This window comes from Oryx dammah, unplaced genomic scaffold (genome assembly GCF_014754425.2).
Source record: "Oryx dammah isolate SB20612 unplaced genomic scaffold, SCBI_Odam_1.1 HiC_scaffold_13, whole genome shotgun sequence".
In the NCBI taxonomy this organism is placed as follows: domain Eukaryota; kingdom Metazoa; phylum Chordata; class Mammalia; order Artiodactyla; family Bovidae; genus Oryx; species Oryx dammah.
The window spans coordinates 10908430-10923004 of record NW_024070197.1 but is presented as its reverse complement, the minus strand read 5'-3'; the positions used below and the strand labels follow the sequence as shown (position 1 = coordinate 10923004).

Sequence of the window (14575 nt, the reverse complement as noted above, 5' to 3'; positions counted from 1 at the left end):
GGGCGGAGAGTGGTTACCACAGTGCACCAAAGAAACCTGCAACCTGAGGGCAGGGGAAACTGAGGGTAACCAACTTATTGTTCATCATCAGACCGCGTACTGGGGCAGGAACCAGGGTGCTCTTGGTCACAACTATATTCTCGGCAGACTGGACACTCATAAACAATATTTCCTGTATGAATGAATAAACTTGGATAGTCACCCCTGCAATGCCTCCTGTCTGCTAACTTTAAACCCCACAATTCCCAAGTTCCAAGTCCCCCAGGGTTGGCATCTCTGAGACATCAGTGCCACCCAGCTCAGATCAGGTCCTGCTTGCTGGCTGTGTGACCCTGGGCAAAACACTTCTCCTCTCTGAGCCAATTTAGTTTTCTACACTGCAAGGGGGGAGGCCTGGTGTGCTGCACTTCATCGGGTCACAGAGTCAGACACAGCTTCCAGACTGAACACCAAGGTGGGAATCACTAAAGACCTCCAGGTGGGGGTCCCTGGAGGTCTCTTGTCTGGTGAAGACTGGAAAAACAGCACATACATGAATACTCAAGGCATAGCCCCCTAGACTCAATCTTGGCAGATGAAAGGCAAACTGCACAAAAATAATGTCTGTGTATACTGCTGTTCCTGGAAGGGTCACATACCTCCACGGACTGTGGATGACCACTGTATAACTTATAGATTGACTACTGGCTTATGTTTGGGGCAATACATGTGCTCACATCTGGGACGGATAAAATTTCCTTTTTGCTATAACAATAACAGCACTTATCTGCACTTCCTGTCAGGTGCTGCTCTCCATGAGAACATTCTCTCCTAATGACCCTATGAAATGACGCCTGTTATTGATTTCCCCTTAGACATGGAGGCACGGAGAGGTGAAGTAGTTTACCCAAGGTCACACAGCAAAGGGAGTGGGAGGATGTGAACCAAGGGCTCACTGGTTGGCGTCAGGGCCCTGGACCTCCGTGGTCTCTTCAATAATATGCATAGTACCACCAAGATCCCAGGATCAATTCTAAAGCTTAAAACACAAAGCTTAAAACAATCACTCGTTTATTCAACACACATTATTACTGAGTCGCTTCGGTATGCACGTGGCTTTTCCAGGGCACCGGGGAAGCGGAAGATAACAGACCAGAGTGTAGGTGCCATTGGCCTGTGCGCCCCGGGAGGGTAGCTCCGAGCTGTCTGGGTGCTCAATGGGCCCCGGGCACGGCGCAGGCCGCACTGCAGGCGCTCTGCAAGCGTTCCCTGAAGGAATACGCGAATCGAACTGTCACGCCCGCAAGGCGTACACAGCCCGGCGAGGCGGAAACAGACCCAACACCACCAAGGCGTCCCGGGGCTTCTGGGAATCCCATCTGCGCGGCCCGCGAGGCCTCGAGGAGGTGGTAAGACAGGTCGGACCCGCGTCCCCGGCGCCCTCCCCGGGCCGTAGCAGCTCAAAAGGCCGACTGAGGTGAGTGAGCAAGCAGCGTTCGGGGTCCCGGCGAGGAGTCCCAGAACATCCTCCGCCCGCCCCGCGCGCCTTCCACGCTTTGAACTCCGACTCCCGGCTCCTTCGCGATTCCACCTACGGGGCCTCCCGTATCCTCCATCCTCAACTCCCGCTACCTTTTCGAACCATCGGCGTTACCCCTGCTCGCGTCCTCCCGCCAGGCGACCGTCCCCCGAGTCGGGGCGCACCCAGGGTGAACGGCGCCCCTTCCCCAGCCGGCCCAGCCGAGCCCGAGGTCCGGGAGCGCCAATCCCTTTAGCCTCTCTCTCTAATCTGGAGCATCGCTCGATGCTGTCGGTCGACTCCACCGGAGCCTGGGAAAGCGCGCCCCCGAAACCCCGGGACTCCGGCTGGGGAGGGGGCGGTGCCGGCGCGGAGGTCACCCTCCCGGGGCGTCCGCAGCCTCCCATTCGCTCGCGGGCCCGCCGCTCCGCGCCCAGAGCCGGAGCTGGTTCGCCGAGTCGCGGGGTGGGGCCTCCTCCAAGCCCGTCCCCCGGTGAGGGCGGAGGGAGGAGGAGGAAAGGGGGGGGTGCGGAACACAAAACCTGCAAGGTTTTTTTTTTTTTTTTTTTTTCCATTAATTAAAAAAAAATTTTTTTTTTTTTTTTTTTGTAAACCCGAGGGGTCCCGCCCGGAGCGGGCGCGAGTCCGGGGCGCCCGGGCCGCGGCGCGCGGCGGCGGCAAGGGCCTGGCAGAGGCCGCCGGGCGGCCGCCATGCGATCAGGCAGTGCGCTGACCGGCCCGGCCGGTCGGCCCCTTCTGGGTCCTCCCTTTGCAGCCCGTGCGGGGCCGTCTCGGAGACCCCGCGCCGACGGCTGCTCAAACATCAGGGTGAGTTTCTCACAATGTAGCAATTTCTCTTTAAATCTCTTAACTCTCTCTACCTGCGAGTCGGGGCTGTGACAGGGCGCAAAAGCGAGGGGGGGAGTGGGGGTTGGCGGCGAGGGTGTGTGTTGGGGGAGCCGAAGCCGGGGCCGAGCCCACCCCCCCGACACTCAACACTCAGCCCCCCAACCGGGGCGCAGCGCCCGCTGCCTCTTTTTCTGCTCCGCGCCCACCACCCCCGGCAGCTTCCCTCCACCCCCCGCTTCTCTCCCACCATCGCCACCGCCCTTATCCTGCGGGGACCCCCCCGCCCACCCACCCCGGGCTCGCCTGCCCGCGCCCGGTGCCTCCCCGGCCCTCCCGCCGGCTGCCGGGGATACAATGGAGCGGCGGAAAAACGAGAGCTAACGTTCCACGGGGGGAGGGGCGGGGAGACCCCCTCCCCCGGCCCGGGGGCCCCTTCCCCTCCCTCCGCTCCCCGCCTTTCGGAGAAGAAGAGGGCCACGGGGGAGCGGATGGCGGTTTCCCGGCCGGAGCCGGCGAGCCTTCATCTTCCCCCTCTTCTCCCCGTGCCCTGCGCCCCCTCCTCAAATCACTCCCGGGGGTCCGGGGAGAAACAGGGCCTCTGGCAAGCTGGTGGGGGATGGATGCGGAAGGCGGCCACTGGGTCTCCCCCTCCCCATCGCCCCTAAACAATGAAAGGAGTTGACTTGGTCCCCCACCCCCCAGCAGGGGAAGGAATTGACCCCCTCCCCCGCTAGCTGGCGGGTCCTGGAGGGGGCCGTTACGGGGAGGGCGGTAGGGGGGAGGAGGGAAGTGAGCCTTACCCCTGTCACCTCCCGAGATTTGGGGCGGCCCCCCATCTCCACCCCCTCGGCCGGGGAATGGGAGGCACCAGGCCCAGCCCGGGCACCGCGCTCGGGTGGTGACCTTTAGACAAAGGCAACCTTTTCCCTGGGGTGAGCCCGGCCGAGCCGGGCCCGAGGCCTCCCCGGGCCCCTGCGGAGGGCGGCCAGGCCGCGGGCACCCGGAGGGAGGGATGGAGGAGGCGGGAGGAGGGCCGGACCCATCTGGTTTTCCCATCCCTGGTTGCCCCTCGGCGGCTTCTCCGGCTCCTGTCACGGGCGGCCCGCGGGGAGACAAGGGACCGGGGAGCTGCCCAGGCCTTGGTCCGCGGCCAGCGGCGAGCGGGGCGAGGAGCCGCGGGCGGGCTGGGGAGGCAGCGGTGATTGGAGCCTCGGCGGCTCCTTCCTCTCCGCACCCCTTTGTTTTGCTTTGTGGTTCTGAGCAGCTGAACTTCCCGGGAGGTGGGGTCAGAGGCCGCTGTGTTAGCGCTCCCCGGGAGGCCGGGGTGACAGGTCCCAGCGCTCCGGTGTGCTCGGGCCAGGGCTGCTGCTGCCCGTGCCTGGACTGATGCCGGCCAGGCGGCCCCTTTTGTCACAGCCCGCCGATAGTGTAACCGTCTGGGGGGATGTGTCTGCTTTCCCCTCACACCTTCTTTCGCCGGCTGCTCCTCAAGGAAACAGTTTTTCGGAACACCCCAGACTTCACGGCCTGAGATTTCTGATAAGCGCTCTGTGCTTTCAACCTCAACCCCCACTTGGGATGGGAGTTGGGCGGGGGGCTCCGTCATCTCTGACCTGCTGGGGTGATGGGAGAACCGGGGAGGTGGGCAGATGAGGACCCCCGTGCCAGTGTCCAGCGGGCCTTACGGGGTATGCTTACCTACACCCCCTGCCCCTCCCTCGGAGCTCCCCCACTCCTAGAAGCCGGAAATAACATCTCCCTACCCAGAGAGCACTAGGGATTAGCCGCTGTTAGGTGAGCTACACACTGGCCACAACCCAAGGAGGAAGTTGGGGGGGTCAGTTATGTGATTCCCATTTTGCAGACAGGCTAATGGAGGCTCACAGCAGTTGAGTGACTCGCCCAGGGTCCCACGGCCCCAGTCTGTAACCATCTCAAGTTTTCCCAGCTCAGCTCAAAACTGTTAGGTCTGCCTGTACCTGCTTTTGGCATTTTCGTCCCTTTGACTTCAGCTGGGTCTCAAATGTAGAAGAGACCGGGAAGGAGTTGCCAAACCCCCCCCCCCCCCCCCGCCCCAGAGTACGCGTAAGGGGTCAGCTGGGCTGAGGGCAGGGTGCTTTCACCTGTGGCCCAAGCAAAGGGTTCACCTGCAGGAGCTGAGGGTTGAAGACGTGGGGGTCGGGAGAAGGGGGGCCCCAGGCCTTGCTGGGTGGGGCTTGAGGGGGGTGGGCACTTGGTAGTTGGCCCCTCTGTCATCCTCTTCCTGCACCTGAGCTGGCTCTTGGCCCAGCGTGCTGCTCCTCAGCCTTGCTGGTAGGGACGCTGAGCTACTTGGAAACTTCGTTGTGGTTCTGCCTGGCGACCCTGCGTGGTGCTGTGACACAGCTGGCAGAGAAGTCCCTGCCCATCCTCTCCGTGGCCCGGGTGGCAGGCTCCTTGTCCCACCCTGCGACCTCAGGCACTAGATTCAACTCACTTGTCCTCAGTTTCCTCATCGGCAGAGGCGGGGGGACCATTAGAGCCTCTCTAACTGACCTCGCAGTGGCTGAAAGTTTTATCCACGCGTGTTATTTTTGTTTTCCCCTCACTCTGCGGGAATATGGCTGGCCTGTAGGGGTGGGGAGGAATGTTGGGGGGCTGGGTTTTTGAGGGTGACCAGCAAAAGGCATCCACCCTGGAGGAATTCCCTGTGGTGGATGAGCACCACAAAATAGTTTCACTTTGGTGACCCCCTTCCTCCAGCTTGCTGGGACCCTTTCCCTTCAGCACTTACTGGTGCCAAATAAACCCTTGGGTGGGTGGGTGTCTGGCATGAGGGAGAAGGGCTGTGGAGGGCCCAGCCTACCCCGGGAGGGAGGCTGTAGGGGTGACCTTGCCATTTTACAGATAAGGAAACTGCGGTCCGTGGCTGAGAGGGGATTCCAACCCAGACTGCAGGGATGAAGGGGCTGGGGGGTACCGTTGGAGAAGGGCGAACACTTTCAGGGACCCCTTGCTGATACTTTCCTAAGGTGACAGGCATAAGAAGTCATAATAATCCCTGTGGGGTGGGGGCAGGAGGGGCGGGGCTGTGGGCCTCTCTGGAGTGAGTGCTTCCTGATTTTTGGGGGGTTGGGAGGGAAGTGGGGGAAGCATGAGTAAGGCCCAAGAGTGACAGGCCTATGCCCCGCCCTCTTATTTGCCAACTTCCTTCCCAGAGGCCTCTGGGGCCTTCCCCAACTTTCCCTGGGGATGTGTGGGGGTCTCCCCCCTCTCCCCTTTGAAAGGGCCCAGGGGTCAGCGCCAAGCCCTGAGAGCCTGGCTAGAGAGGTCCTGGGGTGTGTGTGAGGGTCCTGGGGTGGGGGGTCACCTTTTCACCCCAGGCCCAGTCACAACCAGAGTCACCCTCCCCAGCTCTCCCCCGTGGCTGTCTTGACTCCTGGTCTCAAGAATGCAGAGGGCTGCTGGTGGGGGGAAGTTAATTGGAAACAGGAAAACATGGCATTCCTTTCTAGACGGCCTGGGCTTGGAAAGCAGTGAAGGGTTGCCTTTCTGCCTCTCCCGCCCTGCAGGGGAGAGGGGTGGGGGGCATGGTTATCTTGCCTTGATCTCTCTGGGGTCTCTCCCTCACCGGGCTCCCTGACTTTTACTGGAAACAGCAAGTTGCCTGTTTTACATCCATGGTATGAAACACTTTTCCCCACCAAGCACAATCACTTGGGCGGCACCTCCCCCCCCACCCCCCACCCCCGCCACTGGTTCATACCCATGTTTGTCCCCCGCACTCTGAGGGCGGAGGGCCTGAGTTGGCTCTCCAGTTAGAATGTGTCACTCCCGAGACACGTGGGAAATGTTTGGTTAAGTGGTCCCCGAGGATTCCCTCCTCCTCCCTTCCCTAGACTTCTCCCCTGCCTGGGGTCCCACCATTAGAGTTCTGTCCCCATCCACTGAAGCCTTTGTGTCTCAGCAGCACGCAGGATACCCCCAGCAGGAAAGAGAGAGAGTTTTCTAAGACATCTCTGGCTTGGCAACAATGAGTATTGTGTCCTGAGTTTATGGATATTCGCTGATGCTGGGGATCTGCTGGCAGGAGAAGCTGGAGAGAAGGCCTTTGTGTCTCTAATTGTTCCTAATCAAACTTCCTGAGGGTCTTCTGTGTGCCTGGGCTCCAGGGCCCAGTTATGATATGGGGACCCAGTTCAGGAGGAGGGCAGAGAGAAGAGTTTTCTTCAAGGCTGCTGGAGGACTTGATCCATTCTGTCTGGGTGGTTTGCAGAGGCTCCAGGGAGGAAACATCTTCTTTCTCCCTCTCTCTTTTTTTTTCCTCCTGAGTGATACCCAGGACAAATTCAAGATGCCAAACATAGCTCCCCGTTCCTCCTCTGGGACCTCCCCAGTCTCCCAACTCCCCAGAGGCGACTCCACAATCCTGATGTTCTGTGCACATACATTTGTGTACATGTGTATGTCTTTAAAAATATGTATTTTACACATGCTAGAACCCTCTGCCCATTGTCCTGCATGTTGCTTGTTTTGCTTCATCTCCCTGGGAGACGTACACAGTACCCAGAGGGTTTCCTCTGGATTTTTCTTGACTGCGTTGTATTCCTTGGTGTGGGCACGTCCTCCATGACTCAGTATGGATATGGAGGTGTTTCCTGATGTTTCTACCTGCTGAACAGGAGGACAGACCTCTGCTTGGTGTTTCAGGAAACAGGTATGCCGCCAAGATATACTGGAGGCAGGATTGATGGGTCAAGAGCCTGCTATTTGTCATTGAGTCACATGAAGGAGGCACCTGTGCAGCTGAATCTTGAAGGAAGTCATTCCCCCTCCTGTTCAAGTCATCCCGCCAGTCCGCCCCATTGTCTTTGCTTCTCATGACCTCCTTGCCCCCTCCTTCCTGCCCGTAACCTGCACCCACCCCAGGTGGAGATCAAGGGCATGAGTGCTGTTGGTTCAAATCCAGGTTCTGCCACTTGCTGGTTGAATGGCTGCAGGCTGAGGACTTGCTGACTCTGGGCCTCAGTTTTCCCTTCTGTTAAATGGGCCGGTCTCAGTACCTATCTTTGGAAACTTTGTTACGAGGATTAAATAGTATCTACCAAACTCATAGGTAGCCTAGTCTAGGCTGTCCGTGGCAGTGTCATCTGTCATTCGGTGGCAGTCCTATCACCTGGGGGCAGGAACCCCTTAATCCTGGGCTGTGAACTCCCTTACTGATAGGCAGGGGAGATGACCTTTGCACTTACCTGCAGTGTGACCTTGGGCGAGTGATCCTTCCTCAGGTCTTGGTTTCCTTGTCTGTGAAATGGGCCCGTGGCATCTCCCTGGCAGGGCTGTAAGAGCAGGAGGAGGCAGTGGGCCGGCGGGCAGTTGGTGTTTGGGAATCAGCATCTGATGTTGCCGTTGTTTTCGCTATGATTACTTTTCTCCCATGGGCCCCATGCTGACTTCCCTGCTCTGAAAGCTTTCCATTGTCTTCCCAAAAGGCACATAGGGAACGTTGGCATTCTGTAATGCTTGGCTGCGGAGGGCACAGGGCAGGCTGCTCTGGCATGCAGCAAGGGGGCGCGGCCCTGGGGTTGGACGGGGCCACCCCGCTCTGGGCCTCAGTCTCCTTACCTGGAAGAGTGGCTGTGACGGGAGACCCACCTTTGTGCTCACGGTTGTTGAGTGCGTCACATGGTGCCTGGCACATCGCCAGTGCTCAGCAAACGTTCATGGTTGTGATGGTGATGATGATGGTAATAGTGCTGATCATGGTGGTGATGGCGGTGATGATGTTGATAGTGATGGAGAGAAGTACCAAAGTCTCCCGTGGAATTAGATACCAAGTCTTTGCCTCCTTCCCCTAAAACCCTGGGCAGACAATGTTGGCCATTTTAATTGAAAAGAAGAATCCAAGGGAATCAAGTGCCCCTTTGGGCCTCAGTTTCCTCATCTCTGACAAAACTCATGGGGTCACTGTGAGGCTTAAATGAGTGAAGATGTAGGAGAGCTTTTAAGACAGACCGTGGCTTGCAGGACTGCACAGGGAAGGTTCGCTTTGCTTGTTGTTATTTTAACTTTTTATCATGGAAATTTTAAAGCACCCACCAAGAGTTGAGAGAATAGAATAATCAACCCCCGTGTATCCATCTCCAGCTTTGCCAGTTTTTCCTGATCCTCCCTCCTCATTTCTGCCCTTTCCTTTCCCTTTTCTGCTAAAGTGTTTAAGCAAATTCCAAACGCTGTATCAGTTCAACTGTAACATTAACGTTTTTAATGGTATTATTATTTTTGGCATCCAGAATCTACTTCATCATGTCTGGGATCTGCCCATTTCACAGGTGGGGGCAATCAAGGCTGCAGGCGGTAAGCTGTGGTCAGATTGTCCCATCCTGTCTTGGCCACCCCAGGCTTTGCACACTGGCAGCTGTTTCACATCACACAGGCTCGGGGATTTATGCCTGGATGTGTATTGTGTGGGTTGGGGGTTCTGATATTCTGTGCAGAAATCACAGAGAAGGTGGGCTGTTGACAGGGGGACGGATAGATGACAGTGAGGGCTTCGGGTCCTCTTTCTGCCCCTCCTGACTTTGTGACTCGGAGGCAAGTTACTATCCTCCTCTTATTCCAGATTAGAGAACCAGAAGTACAGGGATAATAACTGGTGGTTCTTCTGAGAGCTTTTGCATTTGTTAAATAAGGTCCCGCGTGGAAAAGTGTTTTGCAAGTGCCTGGCTCCGAGTAAGCGCTTGGCAGGTCACTGATGTCACTGTCGTGATTCCTTCCAGGTGTGCCACAAGGGGACTGTAACCAAAGGCTCCTTCCAGGGTTCAGAGGTCAGAGAAAGGGTCCATGTCTCTGGAGTCCCCCAGCCAGGCCCAGTTGCCTTTCTCCCCTCCTCTTGCTCACTCCATCTCTCTGTAATTCTCCTTCGAAGTGTTTCTTGTCCTTGCTGAGGCGAAAGGGTTGCTGACTTCTCGATGACTCCCCACCCCACCCCCTATGCCCCGTAGGTCCCAGCCTGGCAGCCTTGGGAGCGCAGTGAAGGAGTAATGTCTGGCTATGGCTGTGGGATCCTTGTTAATGACCCCTGGGGCCCTGGAGGGAGCCCCGGTGGTCTCTGCAACCTGTTCCCCCAGGACACCTGCAGATTGAGGGTCCCTGGGTCCCCTTTTTCCAGAGGAGGCATGCTGTCCTGCCTCTCCTTCACTGTGTGGTGCTGGGCAGGCTGATGCCCACAGTACTGGCCTCCCAAGACGCTTGTGACAGTTGGCTGGACTGTATAACCTCCCTTCTGTCCTTCAAGGAAGCACCTCACCCATCCTCGGACACTCAGCCCCCGAGGCGAGGTGGGGGGATCCCTGGAAGAATTCTCAGCTCTTTACCTGGTCGGGCCGGGCTCCCCTTGTCCTGGCAAGCTCTCGCCACACTGGCTTCATTCCTCTCCCCAGAACCTGCACAGTGACCTCCTGGTTCTGTGGAAGTGTGTGTTCTTTCACAGAAAGGCATATATTTCCCACTTATCCTTTCACCGGATGTAATTGACATACACAACTGAACGCACAGAGATGACCGATGCTTCTCCCCGAGTCTTGCCAAATGGTAGCCGCCTGTGTAATCCGCACCCTGTCAAGACCTAGAGCGTTTGCATCGCAGCCAGAAAGTTCCCTTGTGCCCCCTCCTAGTCAACACCCTGCTGCTCCCTCATGTCGGGGCTTGCAGATCTGCCTTGCCTCTTCTCGAATCCCATAGACTCTCGCAGACCTGCCTGGTCCTTTGGGTTGAGCATCTCAGCATCACTGTCTTGAGATTAGGCCATGTAGTCGTGGTCTCAGGACGGCCTGCCTGGTTTTCACCAAGCAGGAGTCCTTGGGAAGGTTTTCCCTCCTTTCTCTCCGGAGAGAGAGATCTTCCCGCTCCCCACCCCCCTGGAATCTCATCATTCAAGAGCCCCTCGCCTGGGTGCCTTCCTCAGCCCCTAGTCTGGGGATGCTGTCTCTACTCACTACACCGCCCCTTGTAGCTCTGTTGGGATGTAGATGTCCTGTGAGCGTCCCTCCAGGCCTGGCTTTCTCACTCGACTCTAAACTATGGAAGGAAAGAAACAGCGTGCCCGTGTTCCCAGCTCCTGGCGTGCAATAGGAATTTTGGAGATGTTTGTTGACTGACCAACTGACTGACTGAAGGATGGACATGTCACAGGGGTGAAGAAAGCCGAGCAGAGAGCCTGTGTTTGGAGTCACCATTCTATTTCTTAAAAAGGGTGATCCATTTGCTTCCAAAGCACCAGTGGTGTTTGTTAACAGTGCCAATCCTGGGCTCCCACTTGGAACATATCTCCTGAGAGTCCTGGTGGGTGGGGCCTGGGCCAACTTAGCCACCTCCATCACTGCCCTGGACCTATCCCCTTAGCACTTTTATCACGCCCTACCCCTGAGTGCCCCTTCCTTGGCTCAGGATGCCCAGCCCTCAAAGCTGCAGGGCTCCGGACAGGAGGCCACTGGTCTCCCAGCTGCTCATGACCCTTGCTCCATAGGCGCTGTTACGTCCTACCCTGGCTGCCTTCCCGGTGCCCAGTAGGCGCTCCCTAACTATCTACAGAGAGGGAGTGAATCAGGGCCCGTGGGGCAGGTCAGGACGGGAGCCTGGCCCTTGCTCAATGGAAACACCGAGATGCGGGGTGGTGGGGGGCGGTGCTCAAGTGCTGTCCCCCTGAGTTTAGTCACAGACTGGAAACCAGCCATTCTGTGTTCTGTCAAATCTTAGCTGTCGCTTGTAAGCTGCATCTCCTTTTATAGATGGATATAGACTCAGGTCTCGGTTGGTAACAGTTTTGGGAAAATCTCTCTTCCATTCTGGCCTTCAGGTTTGTGCAACCCTTCGGGCTGCCCTGGTGGCTCAGATGGTCTCCTGCCTGCAATGCAGGAGACCCCGGTGCCATCTCTGGGTCAGCAGGATGCCCTGGAGAAGGGAGTGTCTACTCACTCCAGTATTCTTGCCTGGAGAATTCCACAGACAGAGGAGCCTGGTGGGCTGCAGTCCATGGGGTTGCAGAGAGTCAGACACGTCTGAGTGACTCACACTTTCGCTTTTCTGAATGCCTACGGTTTGCCCCCTACATCTCAAAACTGCTTCATGAAGTGTTGTTTCTCTTTGTCAGATTTCTGTCTAGCTGGACAAGCAGAATTCCCTGACGTCCACCCAGCTCTTCTCCCCGCCCCGTCCCCCTTCCACAGTCCTGCTTTTTTTTTCTTGAGATCATTAAGGGGCAGGACACTGCGTCTCCATTTGTCACAGGGACGCCGAGCCCATTTCTGGGCCAAACTGTGTAGCAGGAGTTGTTGTTGTTTATGAAGTCGTGCCCGACTCTTTGCAACCCCATGGACTGTAGCCCACCAGGCTCCTCTGTCCACGGGATTTCCCCAGCAAGAATAATGGAGTGGGTTGCCATTTTCTTCTCCAGGGGATCTTCCCAACCCAGGGATCAAACCTGAGTCTCCTGCATTAGCAGGTGAGTTCTTTACCACTGAGCCACCTGGGAAGGCCCTGTAGAAGAGGGAGTTTTATCTAAGGGAGTTCCTAACATAAGCCTACTTTAAGCAAACAGACAGTAAAAAAAAAAAAAGGAAAAAAAAATGTATACACGTACATTTCCACATGTTCCATATCATTGTAGTTTGTATAATAGTTTAATAGTAAATGTAAATTTAGCACTATGGTGAGCATATAATAAATGTATATGTTATATACAAATATCTGCAAGTATAGATTTATAAGTCTGTATACAATCCCCTTTTATTCCCATCCCCTTCCCTGGCCTTCTGCCCTGGCAGATCGTTCAGTGCCCTGGCAAACTGTTTGCTCTGTGTGGTGTATTTTTGCTTTCTCCAGAGGCTCCTGCTGTATTTCTTCTTCTGTGTCTTTTTTGCCCAGCACCCCCACTTTCAGGCCCCGCCCTGTGTTGCCCCGTGTTTCTCCATATTGCCACTAATCCATCTCGCCTGCTTCTTCCTACTGTGGGACTCCTTCGGTTGTGGTTATCAGCGGTGAAATGTCTCTTCCAAGGTCAACACTGCTAGCTGCTAGTGGAGCAAGGATTTGAATCCAGGTGCTTCCTGCTAGTTAATTGAGACCTGCACAGCAGGCCTCTCCTGTCCCTGGTCTCAGAGCTCTACCCTCAGGGACTGAGAGGGGAGTAAGCCCCAAACACACCCATCCTCCCAGCTAGGTGAGATCTGTATCTCGGGAGTGTCTCCTGGGCTGGCCTGGAGGAGGCATGGCTGTTGGGCTATATTGATGCATCAGGGCAGGCTTCCTGGAGGAGGGGGGCTTCAGGGATGGAGGGTTGGGAGGGGGCTTTGGGCTGCAGACCATTTCTAGCAGAGGACCCCGGGATGCTTTGCATAAAACTTCCAGGGAAAGAGGGACTAGCACACTGGGACTGAGATCTGAGGTGCCCAGATTTTGTTGATGGGACATAAGAGGAAGAGGGTTTCCAGGATGATCCAAGGTCACTGGCTTGAGCGACTGAGTGGATGCAGGTACCATTTCATGGGACGCTGTAGTGGTGTCTGTGGTTTGGGGAGCACAAACCCCAGAGAAGAAAACTCCAGCACCCTCTTGGCTGGTGGAAAGGTGCAGACGGGAGGAATGAATGAACTGGAGGCATTGCGAGTGAGAGACGCCGACCCAGAGTGATTACTCGAGCCCCAGGGATGGGGACCGTTCCTCCAGGAGAGGACAGGAGAGGTGGGAGCTTCTTTGGCCAAAACAGAGAGAGGGAGGAGCCTGGGTTTGATGGGCGTGGAGGAGCTGAGGCGGACTGGAATATGGTGAGGAGTCAAGAAAGATGGATTGCTTCAGGGATAGCGGGATGGATGAATGGAAGATGGCTGAATGGATACTGGATAAATGGATGGAAGGCAGGCAGGCAGATGGAGCTCTTGGCAGCCTGAGATTGAAAATCTATATCTATATCTGCTATTCTCTGGCTCCCTAGTGTTTTCAGGTGAAAATCTAGCCCTCCCCTCCTCTCACGAAGCCCAGTAGTCTGGCCTGGGCTTATCTCCTTGACCTCATCTCCTGCCTTTTCACCTTGCTTTCTTCAGGCACCCAACTGGTTCCTGCCCCCTCCCACCTTTGCTCTTGCCTCTCCTTGCCCTCATCTTTACCCACTCCTTCCTGTCTCTGGGCTCCTCGTCCTGTCCTGCAGGCCTCAGTTTAAATACCCTCTCCTCCAGGAAACCTTCCTTGATGACCCTGTCCAACTTCATCTACGTCACTTGGTTTATTTCCTTGTCAGGATTCATCCCTCAGACCTGACTGGGAAGAAGTACAGACTCAGTATTCACTGCATGAAAGAGGGGACAGGCTTAGAGACAGAGATTCCTAGGATTGGCACAGGCTTAGGGAAAAAGAGGGAAGGAAGATTCTAGAAGAGGCAGGAGGGGGTGGTGCTGGTTATAGGTCAGGAGATGAGGAGGAGAGGGGAGTGAAGGCAGAAGGGTGTTTGTGTAGCTGGGAAGGAGTTCAGGAGGCCAGTGCAGACCTGCTTGGAGACGGGAGGAGAAGGTTGAGGGGAAGCTGGTCGTATTGCCAGCTGCTAGGAGGGAGGGAGCTTTGGCAGTCCTGCCACGGCTGGAAGAAGGCAGCCGCCTCTTATCTTTAGAGGTCTTAAGAGCACGTGCTGAAGCTAAGTCACTTCAGTTGTGTCTTACTGCAGGCTTCTCTGTCTGTGGGATTCTCCAGGCAAGAAGATTGGAGTGGGTTGCCATGCCCTCCTCCAGGGGATCTTCCCAACCCAGGGATCGAACCTGGGTCTATTATGTCTCCTGCACTGGCAGGCGGTTCTTTTCAATAGCGCCACCTGGGAAGCCCTAAAGTGAATCTGTTTCTGCCCGATTAAGAGCAGGTGGTGGTCCTTAGTTTGAGGATTCTTTAGCGAACCTGTTTGGAGGCCACTGACCTTCCCCCCAGAGAAATGCATGCTTGACTCTACATCCCAACCTTTGGTGGAGGATTTCGGGGCGGGGAGGGTGGATCCAGTTACCATAGCAACACTAATAATAACAGCTCACTCAATGCTGGCACTGGTGTAGGGCCTTCCCAAGACCTGACTCCGTTACACACGTGGAAACTTAGGAGGTAGGTGCAATGGGCAACCCCCATTGTACAGAAAGGTTGAGGGTGGGAGAAGATGGGGGCAACTGGATGAAATGGTTGGATGGCATCGCTGACAATGGACATGAGTTTGAGCAA

The 14575-nt window shown here is 56.2% G+C and overlaps 1 protein-coding gene and 1 long non-coding RNA gene across 2 annotated transcripts in view; one reads left to right on the top strand and one right to left on the bottom strand.

Annotated features, from left to right (window-relative positions):
- Nucleotides 1-1033: 1033 nt before the first annotated feature.
- On the bottom strand, nucleotides 1034-1854 carry LOC120872220. The gene is made up of 2 exons (XR_005723202.1): nucleotides 1612-1854; nucleotides 1034-1248 (listed from the first exon to the last, which is right to left on the bottom strand). It is a non-coding gene; the product is annotated as an uncharacterized LOC120872220 (long non-coding RNA).
- Nucleotides 1855-2187: 333 nt separating this feature from the next.
- Nucleotides 2188-14575, top strand: part of BICRA (BRD4 interacting chromatin remodeling complex associated protein) — a 73549-nt gene continuing 61161 nt past the window's right edge. The window contains exon 1 of the mRNA XM_040252426.1: nucleotides 2188-2326. The gene's annotated coding sequence lies outside the window, so the exon portion shown is untranslated. The remainder of the gene's footprint in view (nucleotides 2327-14575) is intronic.